Below are 12,001 nucleotides of genomic sequence, written 5' to 3'. Positions count from 1 at the left end.
ACAGGCGTTCCCTTGAAGTTAGGTTGTGCCAAGGGGACTGTATCTGACAGCATTAGACTATATTAAAATATATATATGTATATATATATATATATATATATATAAATAATCCTCGTTGACAACAAGTATTGTAACTCAAATATAGAGACTTTTCAGACATGTCAGGAGAGTTGACAGCTCCTCCAGAAATCCAGTGACCCACAGATGACATATTCTCAAGTCCAAATGTTTTCTTTTCTTTTCTCCTCCATCCCGCCCAGACTTTTATGACAATTTCTGTTGACAATCGCAGAATTTGTTGTCCAGACATCTTTGACCTCTAGTCTTCACTGCCTCTATAGCAACACAGGTAAATTCAAACCCCAGACCAGACCACAAAATGAATTAAGACCTTAAAGACTTCTAAATAAATTCAGACCCCATACCAGCCCCTGTAATTAATTCAGGCCCTAGAGAAGATTCCTACATAAATTCAGACCCCAGACCACATGCCTAAATTACCACTCCAGACCAGACTTTAAATTAAATACAAACCCCAGACCTTCACACTTTGTGTAGGTACTAGGGGACCTTATACGAAGCCCATGATTACACATTGCCATGATATCGAGCACTGATCACCAAGATTGGCATTCATTTGCAAAGCCTTTACATGGCTCAACCAATCGTATGGGACCAGGATGCATGAACAATCACTGGATCTTTCGTGTGACCTATTAAATTCATTATATTTGGCTTCACATTACCATTTATACACCTTTCAAAACTGCCTACATTATAATCTGTAACCAGCTAAGTCACAACTTTTCATGGATCCTGACCTCATTTGGCCATGAAGATGCAAAGTGCATGCCATATAAACCCTTGGAGCAATGATGGGAATAGTTTCCGGCCCAACAGGACTATTACATTTCCAGTGCAAGTTCCTGACACTCAATGATTTTATACCTGCATAAAAGATGCATTTGGCTGATGAATAAGCTCCTTTGTAGGTTGATTGCTGGGCTTTGACATGGGACAATTGGGTCGATTCGGCCGATTATTGCTCTGTGTAATAAAAACAACAATCAGCCGTTGAAATGTTCATTGGCTGATTGTTGGTTTAGGTCTGGACCTAAAATTGTTGGCTTCCGACTGCATTGCTACGTGTAATAGCGATGCGTGGCCGACGGCTGATGATTGCCCAAGCACCTTATACCTTACCTCTCCCTGCTAATAGATCCAGTAAACGAGTGCTCCACTTACTAAAATGATTGGGCCGTATTCGACCCATTTAATAGGACCCTTAGACAGAAATAACCTTTGCTTATTGCGCAAAGCCCAGATATCTTCCTTGCCCACTGGGGCATCTCACCTGGGGCTGGATCAGTTGCTACCTCCTTCTTTTAATACCTTCTCAATGCTCCTATCAAGGCAGCACCACAATGCAGCACTCACTGCTGTCAGACTGCTCTATTCTGAGCATAAAAAGGTCCACACAGATACAGTCATCTTCCTCTTTTTCCTCGTAGGAAGGAAATCCCTATTTTGAGCTTGAGCAGGTCTCCTTTGCCCAGAAATGTGGGACTTGTTGCTGGTTATGAGCATCTGCCATTACTTTTTAAAACTGACAATTAAAAGGTCAGGGCCACTAGCAACATAGTAGATTTATTGTGATTTATAACCAGTAAATTTTGCGTAAATTATACTAGTAATTTATTCAAGCCCATAATCACATATATTACAGAATATGGCAAGTGTAAAGAGACCAGTTATGAAATGTCTGTCCTAATAGCCATTTGTGGTACATTTTTTCTTTACATTAGAGTCGGTCCCAGCCACTAATAAGGAAGGCTTGGATGCTTTTCTTGAAAAATATAATATTACAAGTTATGGCCATTAGATTTCATGTAATAAGGCGGTTATCCAGGGATTATTCTGATCGCCATTGGAGTCAGGAAGGAATTTTCTCCCTGTGATGGGGCAATTGTCATCTGCCTCATAGGGGTTTTTGTCTTCCTCTGGGTCAGTACAGTAATGTTTCTCTAGGTTGAACCTGATGGACTCTTGTCTTTTTTCAACCTTATTAACTATGTAACTATGTAAGGCTATGTTCGTTTATAATCTTAAAAATGACGTCCGTCATTCTGAGTCCAAAATTACATCCGTTATTTTGAGAATTGGTCGCCCATCAGTGCAATATTAGCTGCTGGTACATTATTATAGATTAGGGGGACTGTTGCCCTTTGGGTGTGTCTTTAATTAAAAAGTCAATTGAACTTAATAGTAAAAACAGTGAAAGGACATCCGAAAAGAATTGATATGATTATTATTTTGTCATCTGTGCAGATAACGTCCATCATTTTATTCACTGTGTGCATTGGACTTTTTTTTTTACATTGTGTTAACATAGCCTAACAATGACATTTACTGCTATGGCCCAAATACACACATGAGACCATAATGCATGCCTTCCCCATTGAATCAGAATAATAATTGAACCCCCTGCTGCTGTCATTTTGACCTTCTTGGGGTCCTCACTGAATTAGATTTCCTAGTACCTGGTCTCAACTAAACAGTTCTCAGCTGTGGACTACCTTGGCCAGTGTTAGGCTAGGCAAACATTTCCTTGTGCTGTGATCACTGTGGTCACTTCTACTTCAAGGATTATCACAGCCTTATGGCAGCTGAGAAGCAAAATGTTGTTCTCATTATGGCTTCACTTTTACAAACAGTTCTGAGTGGAAGACCATCAGAAGTTTAATGTATGACTAGAACTGATCATTGCATGCTAGTACTAGCTGACCTTTATATAGATTTCTGAGCTTATACAATTGATCAATATTGAGCAGTTTCACCCTTCTAAGGCCACACACAGTGAAATGAGGAGAATGTTACCAGAATATGTAAGACTAGGGTATAGGAGTCCCCATTTAATGGTGTGGAAATGGCCATAATTTTTTTTTTTTCAAATCTGTGCCAAATGCAGATTTTGCTGCAGGTCGTATTCTTTTGTATTGTAATAATTGAAATCTGCTGGCAAAAGCTATCTAAAGATGTATCTTTCTAAGGAAATCAAAAATGATAAATGCCGTTTAGATGACAGTTGATAACAATTTCTTTCTTATTATATGTAATGTTATTGTCATTGTTTCCAGATGTATGTTTCCTATGCATTGTGTGGCCCCTCAGCAATAAAGGGGTTAATGCATTCTGCCATGGTAGAAAACTGTCATTAATACAAAGGGAAATCCTGTTTGAAGTGACAGTTCCAGTTATTTGTATGTCAGGATCAAGCTTAGGGTAAGTGACAGCTGTGGGTTTCTTATCGATTATGTGGCATCCCTATTTATCTGGACAGAGCACCTAATAAGTGAAGCGCAGGGAATCCCTCAGTACCCACCTTGTGCTCCTGTTCCCTCACATCGGGAGTGTGGCCATAACCTGCGCAGACGCTCAAATCTCTGGCTAATAACCATATGTGCCAACTCCATACTGTGCTCACCCATTAGTAAGTCAGGAAAATCTAACCTATATGTATACGTCTGTTTTCATTTAGAAACTGTGTTGTCTAGTTTTCTAGTTAAGTCATAGACAATAAAGGGTAGAAACATTTAAGGACATGTATAAGACACCATATAGCCCTGTGAGAGTTCACGAGTGCTAATGAATACTATGGAGATGGAGGGCACAGGTAAATATATACTTATATATATTTAATTTATATATAATTATATATATATATAATTTGGGTTTGGTTGGGTGGTTTTATTTCTTAAAGGGGTTATTTAGGAGTAGAAAACAAACAAACAAAAAAAAACTAAACATTTTTCTGTCTTCCCGTAGTGAGTTTGTTTGTGGCATTACAACTTATTTCCCCTGATGTATATGGAGCCGTGTAGTAATACCACACACAAGGCGTGACACTGTTATTGGATGAAAGCATCTATGTTTTTCTATTGTATCTACATTCTAAGTTATTAGTTACTAACATATTAGCATTCTTGTTCATAAGTGTCAATTGACTTGTCAAAAACCAAGCATTATGGATCACAAAGTGAGAGAAATGATTCTCCAGAAAGCAAATTACCAAAATGTTCTGTAGAACCTTGTGAATACAAAGACATAAAGATGTTTAAGAAAATGTTTTATAAAACGCAATTATTTCTTTGCATACAATATATCATATGCTGAGTAATATTTTATATCATTTCAGTTCATCCATGCTTTTGGCCCATACTGGCCCATGCTGGTTTGTAACACCTATTACATTGCATGAGGGTCTATGATATAATTTGCTCTAATATATCACAGTCTTGAATCTTGTTCCTTTAAGGGAATTTCATTGTGGTAGAGATTTCCTTGGAGTGAAATAGCATAAAGCATGCAGCTCTTCGCCTATTGATCCTCTGTCACCTTATATTAGTGATGTACTTCATGTTCGCCTCAAGTTTAACTTATGGGCGTGCAAGCTTTAGATTAGGATGTATTCACTGCTAATAATTGTACTGCTATTCTTTGGTGTTTCTCTACAAGCAACGGAAGACTGAAGGTGCGTGAAGCCAGCCAGACTTACCCTGGAGCACTTTCTTCCCGATCAATACAAGATGCCCTCCTTTCTGATCATTAGAGCTGAGAGGTTGAGACTCATTATGTGGCGTGTCTCCCTGTCCTTTCAGTTACTTACCCATGGCACATACATGAGAAGAGCTTTCTGTTTGTGGAACAAAACTGACAGCAACCTTTTCATTAAATGTAACTATGATTGAAAACTTATCCAAACTTATAAGACAGATTTGTTCTGGTGCAAAAAGGCCATTGATATCTTTATTCTGATGTAATTGCCAACCCAAAAACAGTATTGGTGTCGATGCATAATCTTCAGAAAATTATTGTCAGATCAGTCCTGGGAGCTTTGTGAATAACCATGTCTAACTTTACAAGTGTTCTATCCATAGCAGCCCACTGATCAGATCAGCACGTTAGGTGGGTGCAAAGTTTGTTAGATTGTCAGACTTATTGCTCGTAATAGGGGAAGGCCACTGGAGTGCAATCTACATTATACCTTAAGGATGCCTTCACATATACCAGATCCGCAGCAGATCTGCAGCAGATTTGATGGTGCAGATTTGATGCTGTGTTAAGTTATTTAGATCTAATCTGCTGCGGATCACTTGGAAAGGTCTTGGAAATTCTTAGGGCCCTATTACACAGAGCAAAAATCGGCTAAATCAGCCCGATTTAGCCAATTATCGCTCTATGTAAGAGAACGATCAGCGGATCTAGCAGATCGGTGCTTGTTTACAGTATTGATTGGGCCGTCATTGGCCCTTGTAATAGGACCCTTAAAGGGGTTGTCCGGCGAAAAAAAAATATTCACAGAATAACACACATTACAAAGTTATACAACTTTGTAATGTATGTTATGTCTGTGAATGGCCCCCTTCCCCGTGTTTCCCCCCACCCACGCTAGACCCGGAAGTGTGGTGCATTATACTCACCGCATCTCGTGTCGTCCACGGTCTCCGATCGTCAGCAGTGACGTCTTCTTCGGGAGCTTGGCGGATCTTCCCGAGTGCCGGCCGCCCTCTGCAGCGTCATCCGAAGCTCAGCCGCGATTGGCTGAGCATAACTGTGCTCAGCCAATCGCGGCTGAGCGGCTGATGACGCGGCCACGTCATCAGCTGCTCAGCCGCGATTGGCTGAGCACAGTTATGCTCAGCCAATCGCGGCTGAGCTTCGGATGACGCTGCAGAGGGCGGCCGGCACTCGGGAAGATCCGCCAAGCTCCCGAAGAAGACGTCACTGCTGACGATCGGAGACCGTGGTCGGCACGCGACAGGTAATGTATAGCGCACCACACTTCCGGGTACACGGGTGGGGGTGGTGGGACACGGGGAAGGGGGCCATTCACAGACATAACATACATTACAAAGTTGTATAACTTTGTAATGTGTGTTATTCTGTGAATAATTTTTTTTCGCCGGACAACCCCTTTAAGGTCTCCATACACTCTATACTTTTGTTGGCCGCTTGCACCAAGTTTAGCTGTCAGTATAAAGTGTTTTTGGTTCTCCCAACACTCCACAGAGAGATGAAGTTGCTGGAGAGAGAAAAAAAAATAAAAATCACTCTCATACCTCCCTATAGAGAACATAGGAACATCCCACAGATGTGCAATCAGCCTGAGATCTAGGAAAGTTGGAAGTGTGCCTTCTTCTCATGCTGGTACCATCACTTTTACAGGTGGACAATACATGTGCATATGGCTGTTTACATGATGTAAAGTATCCATCTTCATCCATTGCTCTGTGGTGCAGTTCTAATGTTTATGGCACTTGCAGCAGTAGTCAGGGGAAGTAGAGGTACTCTGCTGCAAGACCACTACATACCAGGAACAAGGTCTGCTATTTTGGATATGTTCTGACTCAGTCTCCTAGCCATAACAGTTTGACCCTTCTCAAAGTCACAGAGACCCTTGAGCCTTCCTGTTTTTCCTGCTATATATTCCTAGAGCTGACTGTTCAGTTGATGCGTAAAGGGGTACTCTGGCCATGGAAAACTTTTTATATATTGCTGCCCTTCTGTAGAAAATAATAAAGATGCCATTCTTACCTCACCATGCTCCCACAGTGTCCTCCCACGGTGTCTCCGGGTACCCTGCTGAACACCGCCACTTCAGAGTTGGACACGTCTCGGCAGTGACAATCTGCTCAGCCAATCACTGACTGAGACAGGACAGCGGCAAGGCCAGTGACTGACTGAGTGGGCTGTCACTGCTATGGCGGGTCAATCACAGAAGTGGCAACGAGACCTGAAGATGCTACAGAAGAACCCCAGGGGAGCGTGGTGAGATAAGAGTAGCATCTTTATTATTTCCTATGGAAGGGCAGCAATGTATGGCCAGAGAACCCTTTTGATGCTTTCCACAGCTTGATAGAACCAGTATAGAAATAGTAGGGGAAATTATAAAGTATTTATGGCAGGTTCCTGGTGTAACTAAATATGCAGAATGCACAGTTGCCACTTTTTGATGGCTTTACAGTACTTGCCACTTTAGAAAAAGTGGGTTAAGCAAGTCATAAAAAGAATGTGGCAGCCCATTAGATTTACTGTGACTTATGGCAGTACACTGGTGTGAAACACAGCTGAAATCTATGCTGAATGACTGTATGAGGCCAGAAAGTGCTGATATTGACCGCACAGGGAAACAAATGACATGGCTAGGAGTAAGTTGCAAACATCTCAAAGTAAAATATATGTAAGAATGCTGGCAAAGAATGGCTCCCTTCATTTACCGTTGGAAAAACACAGAAGGACATATCTAAATTTGCAAAAAAGTATATGGTGTGTCTTTGTTCTAAACATCTGAATGCCAATGCCAATGAAGCCATCCTCACATCACTAATCTGTCACCATTTATAACACTATCAGTGTAAGACTTCAAAGAAGCAAAAAGCAAATATATGAATATTTACCTTTACTAGTCAGTACAGTTCAAGAAACCAACAGGAGCCAACATCCATCTAGCTTATTTTTCACTATGACATTTCATTGCTCACTCCTTATTGAGGTTTGTTGCATTTCTGCATGCAATATATTCAATGGATTTCCAGATTTTTCTGTCCAATATGCTAATCGCCATGTTTGCAGTCTATTTTCAGCACCTCCAGCCATTTCAGTTTACTTGCAATTAAGCAAAGCAGAAAAATACACTTTTTACATTGATTGCACGCTTCTGAGCCGTGATCAGGATTCATCTGTGTCTAATCTTCATGTGAGTACTGGAAACCTACCAAATATATCTTCTGCTACAGCTACTACTACTACTACTACTACGACGACTACTACTACTACTACTACTGTCATTACTAGTACTACTATTTCTATTGCTATAACTACTGCCATTACTACTACTACCTCTATAACTACTTCTACTTCTGCTATTACTATTACTACTTCTATACCTACTTCTTCTTCTACTACTACTACTACTACTACTATTGCTATGACTACTGCCATCACTACTACTACTACTACTACTACTACTACTACTATTGCTATAACTACTGCCTTTACTACTACTACTGCCATTACTACTACTACCTCTATAACTACTTCTACTTCTGCTATTACTATTACTACTTCTATACCTACTTCTTCTTCTACTACTACTACTACTATTGCTATGACTACTGCCATCACTACTACTACTACTACTACTACTACTATTGCTATAACTACTGCCATTACTACTACTACTGCCATTACTACTACTACCTCTATAACTACTTCTACTTCTGCTATTACTATTACTACTTCTATACCTACTTCTTCTTCTACTACTACTACTACTACTACTATTGCTATGACTACTGCCATCACTACTACTACTACTACTACTACTACTATTGCTATAACTACTGCCATTACTACTACTACTGCCATTACTACTACTACCTCTATAACTACTTCTACTTCTGCTATTACTATTACTACTTCTATACCTACTTCTTCTTCTACTACTACTACTACTACTACTATTGCTATGACTACTGCCATCACTACTACTACTACTACTACTACTACTACTACTACTACTACTACTACTACTATTGCTATAACTACTGCCTTTACTACTACTACTGCCATTACTACTACTACCTCTATAACTACTTCTACTTCTGCTATTACTATTACTACTTCTATACCTACTTCTTCTTCTACTACTACTACTACTATTGCTATGACTACTGCCATCACTACTACTACTACTACTACTACTACTACTATTGCTATAACTACTGCCATTACTACTACTACTGCCATTACTACTACTACCTCTATAACTACTTCTACTTCTGCTATTACTATTACTACTTCTATACCTACTTCTTCTTCTACTACTACTACTACTACTACTACTATTGCTATGACTACTGCCATCACTACTACTACTACTACTACTACTATTGCTATAACTACTGCCATTACTACTACTACTGCCATTACTACTACTACCTCTATAACTACTTCTACTTCTGCTACTACTATTACTACTTCTATACCTACTTCTACTACTACTACTACTACTACTACTACTACTACTACTATTGCTATGACTACTGCCATCACTACTACTACTACTACTACTATTGCTATAACTACTGCCATTACTACTACTACTGCCATTACTACTACTACCTCTATAACTACTTCTACTTCTGCTACTACTATTACTACTTCTATACCTACTTCTACTACTACTACTACTACTACTACTACTACTACTACTACTACTGCTATGACTACTGCCATCACTACTACTACTACTACTACTGGCATTACTAGTACTACTATTTCTATTGCTATAACTACTGCCATTACTACTACTACCTCTATAACTACTTCTACTTCTGCTACTACTATTACTACTTCTATACCTACTTCTTCTACTACTACTACTATTGCTATGACTACTGCCATCACTACTACTACTACTACTACTACTATTGCTATAACTACTGCCATTACTACTACTACCTCTATAACTACTTCTACTTCTGCTACTACTATTACTACTTCTATACCTACTTCTACTACTACTACTACTACTACTACTATTGCTATGACTACTGCCAACACTACTACTACTACTACTATACTACTACTACTACTTCTATCTCTATAATTAATGCTACTTATGCTACTATTATTATTTTGGCTATATCTATAACTACTACTCCTACTACTATTACCACTACTACTTCTATAACTACTAGTACTTTTACTAGTACCATTACTACTACTACCTCTCTAACTAATACTACTTCTGCTACTACCAGGGCCGGACTAAGGTTGGTGGAGGCCCCGGGCGACAATCTTGTTGCCGCCCCCCCCCCCCCCCAAAAAAAAAACAAACTATACTGTGATCTATACAGATGCCCACTTACTGTAGGCGAGTAGGCGACTTAGCACCGACCCCTCGCTCCTGGCTGTGTTTTTCAGCATCCTCCTCTGTGGCTGCAGTGTAGAGGAAGATACCAGGCCCTAGAGACAGGAGTGGGAGGGCTCAGTGTTCTCACGTTGTGTTTGTGTTAAAAACCCAGCACTTTCTCTGGGTTCTTACCTACTGTGTTATGGCCATATTACATTAAGTAGTGCCATTCTGCTAGATAGGCGTTTGCTTACAGAGCCTATTATAAGGCTCGATCAGCCATCGGTCGCACATCACTATTAAACGCAGCGATGCACGGCTGATGGCCAATGATTTTTGAACAGTTGTAGTGCTGCAGTAACCCCCCAGTGGTGTCCTAGTAGCTAGCTGTAGTTAACCCCACCATCCCCAGTGGTGTCCTGGTAGCTGTACTTCTCCCCCCCCCCCCGGTGGTGTCCTGGTAGCTGTACTTCTCCCCCCCCCAGTGGTGTCCTGGTAGCTGTAGTTCTAAAGTTCTCCCCCCAAGTGGTGTCCTGGTAGCTGTAGTTCTCCCACCCCTCACCCCCTGTGGTGTCCTGTAGCTGTAGTTCTCCCACCCCCAGTGGTGTCCTGGTAACTGTAGTTCTCCCTACCCACCCACCCAGGTGTGTCCTGGTAGCTGTAGTTCTGTAGTCCTCCCCCAGTGGTGTCCTAGTAGCTGTATTTCTCCCTACCTCCCCAGTGGTGTCCTGGTATCTGTAGTTCTCCCCCCTCCCCCCAGTGGTGTCCTGGTAGCTCTAGTTCACTTCCCCCTCCCCGCCCTCCAATCCTCACTCACCTTTCCTCACTCCAGAGCTGGCCAAATCCTCTGTCATCTCCTGTAGCGCAAGTTTTCTCCAGCAGGCGTCGCGCGATGATGTCATTTCATCATGCGACGCCTGAGAGGAGCTGTCAGGCACAGCACTCTCGTGTGTCTAGTGGCCGCTGGACACAGGCTGCATCAGGAGATGTTGGGGGTCTGATGCGGCTCGCGGAACAGAGTTCCCCACCCCTGCCATAGATCCACCAGCCTGAACCCGGAACTCTGCTTCCGGGTTCTGCGCTGGTGGGGGCCCCTAAGTGGTGGGGGCCCCGAAGCACGTGCCCCGGGTGCCCTCCCATCAATCCGGCCCTGGCTACTACTAGTATTACTACTTCTATACCTACTTCTACTACTACTACTACTACTATCTCTTTTACTACTATTGCTTCTACTACTATAACTACTACTATTATTACTGTTTCTACTATAATAATAATCATTTTTATTTATATAGCGCCAACAGATTCTGCAGCACTTTACAATTCTGAGGGTACATACATAGACAAAAATAGACGTTACAGAGATATACATATAATTATCCATACATGAGGAGTGAGAGCCCTGCTCGCATGCATGAGCATTAGGAGGGGGTTTGAGACAAAATGGCAGAGGGGCAAAGTGCTTCATTGTTCTTATGGTCCAGCCATCTTTATAAATAAGGCAGTGCAGGTAAGGGTGGGTGAACCTGTCACCAACCAATGCCTGCATGCACAGGTCTAAGTGCTTAGATGCTTGGTGTGTGTGTGTGTATGTATGTATGTATGTATGTGTCAGTGTGTGTGTGTGGTGGTGATAGTGGGGGGGGGAGGGGTTTGAGGGTAGCAGTTAAATTAGGGGACCTGGTAAGCCTGCTTGAACAGATGAGTTTTCAGGGCACGTTTAAAGTTTTGGGAGTTTTGAGAGGTGCGGATCAAGGTGGGTGTTAGTCATAAGCAGTAGCGGTCTTTGGCACCAAGCGCCCCAAGCAATCGCTTAGGGCCCCCAACATCCAGGGGGGCCCCCATGCCCTGCTCTTCTCTTGTGCTCAAGACCGCTAGACAGGGCCGCTGCCCCACTCGCTGCCGTGATCTGAACTGGAACTATGAGCACTCGTACTGAGTGCTCACAGTTACATGCAGCAGCAGCACTGACAGGGCGGGAGCCATCGGCTCCCTTCCTGTCAGTCACTCTTGTGGCCGCAGGAAGTGTTTTACCTGCGGTCACAAGTGGCCGCTCTGTCCTTGTGGTGTTGGTGCTGCAGTGAC

The sequence above is a fragment of the Dendropsophus ebraccatus genome, chromosome 6, assembly GCF_027789765.1.
Source record: "Dendropsophus ebraccatus isolate aDenEbr1 chromosome 6, aDenEbr1.pat, whole genome shotgun sequence".
Lineage (NCBI taxonomy): Eukaryota > Metazoa > Chordata > Amphibia > Anura > Hylidae > Dendropsophus > Dendropsophus ebraccatus.
Note: the sequence above shows the minus strand (reverse complement) of the source record.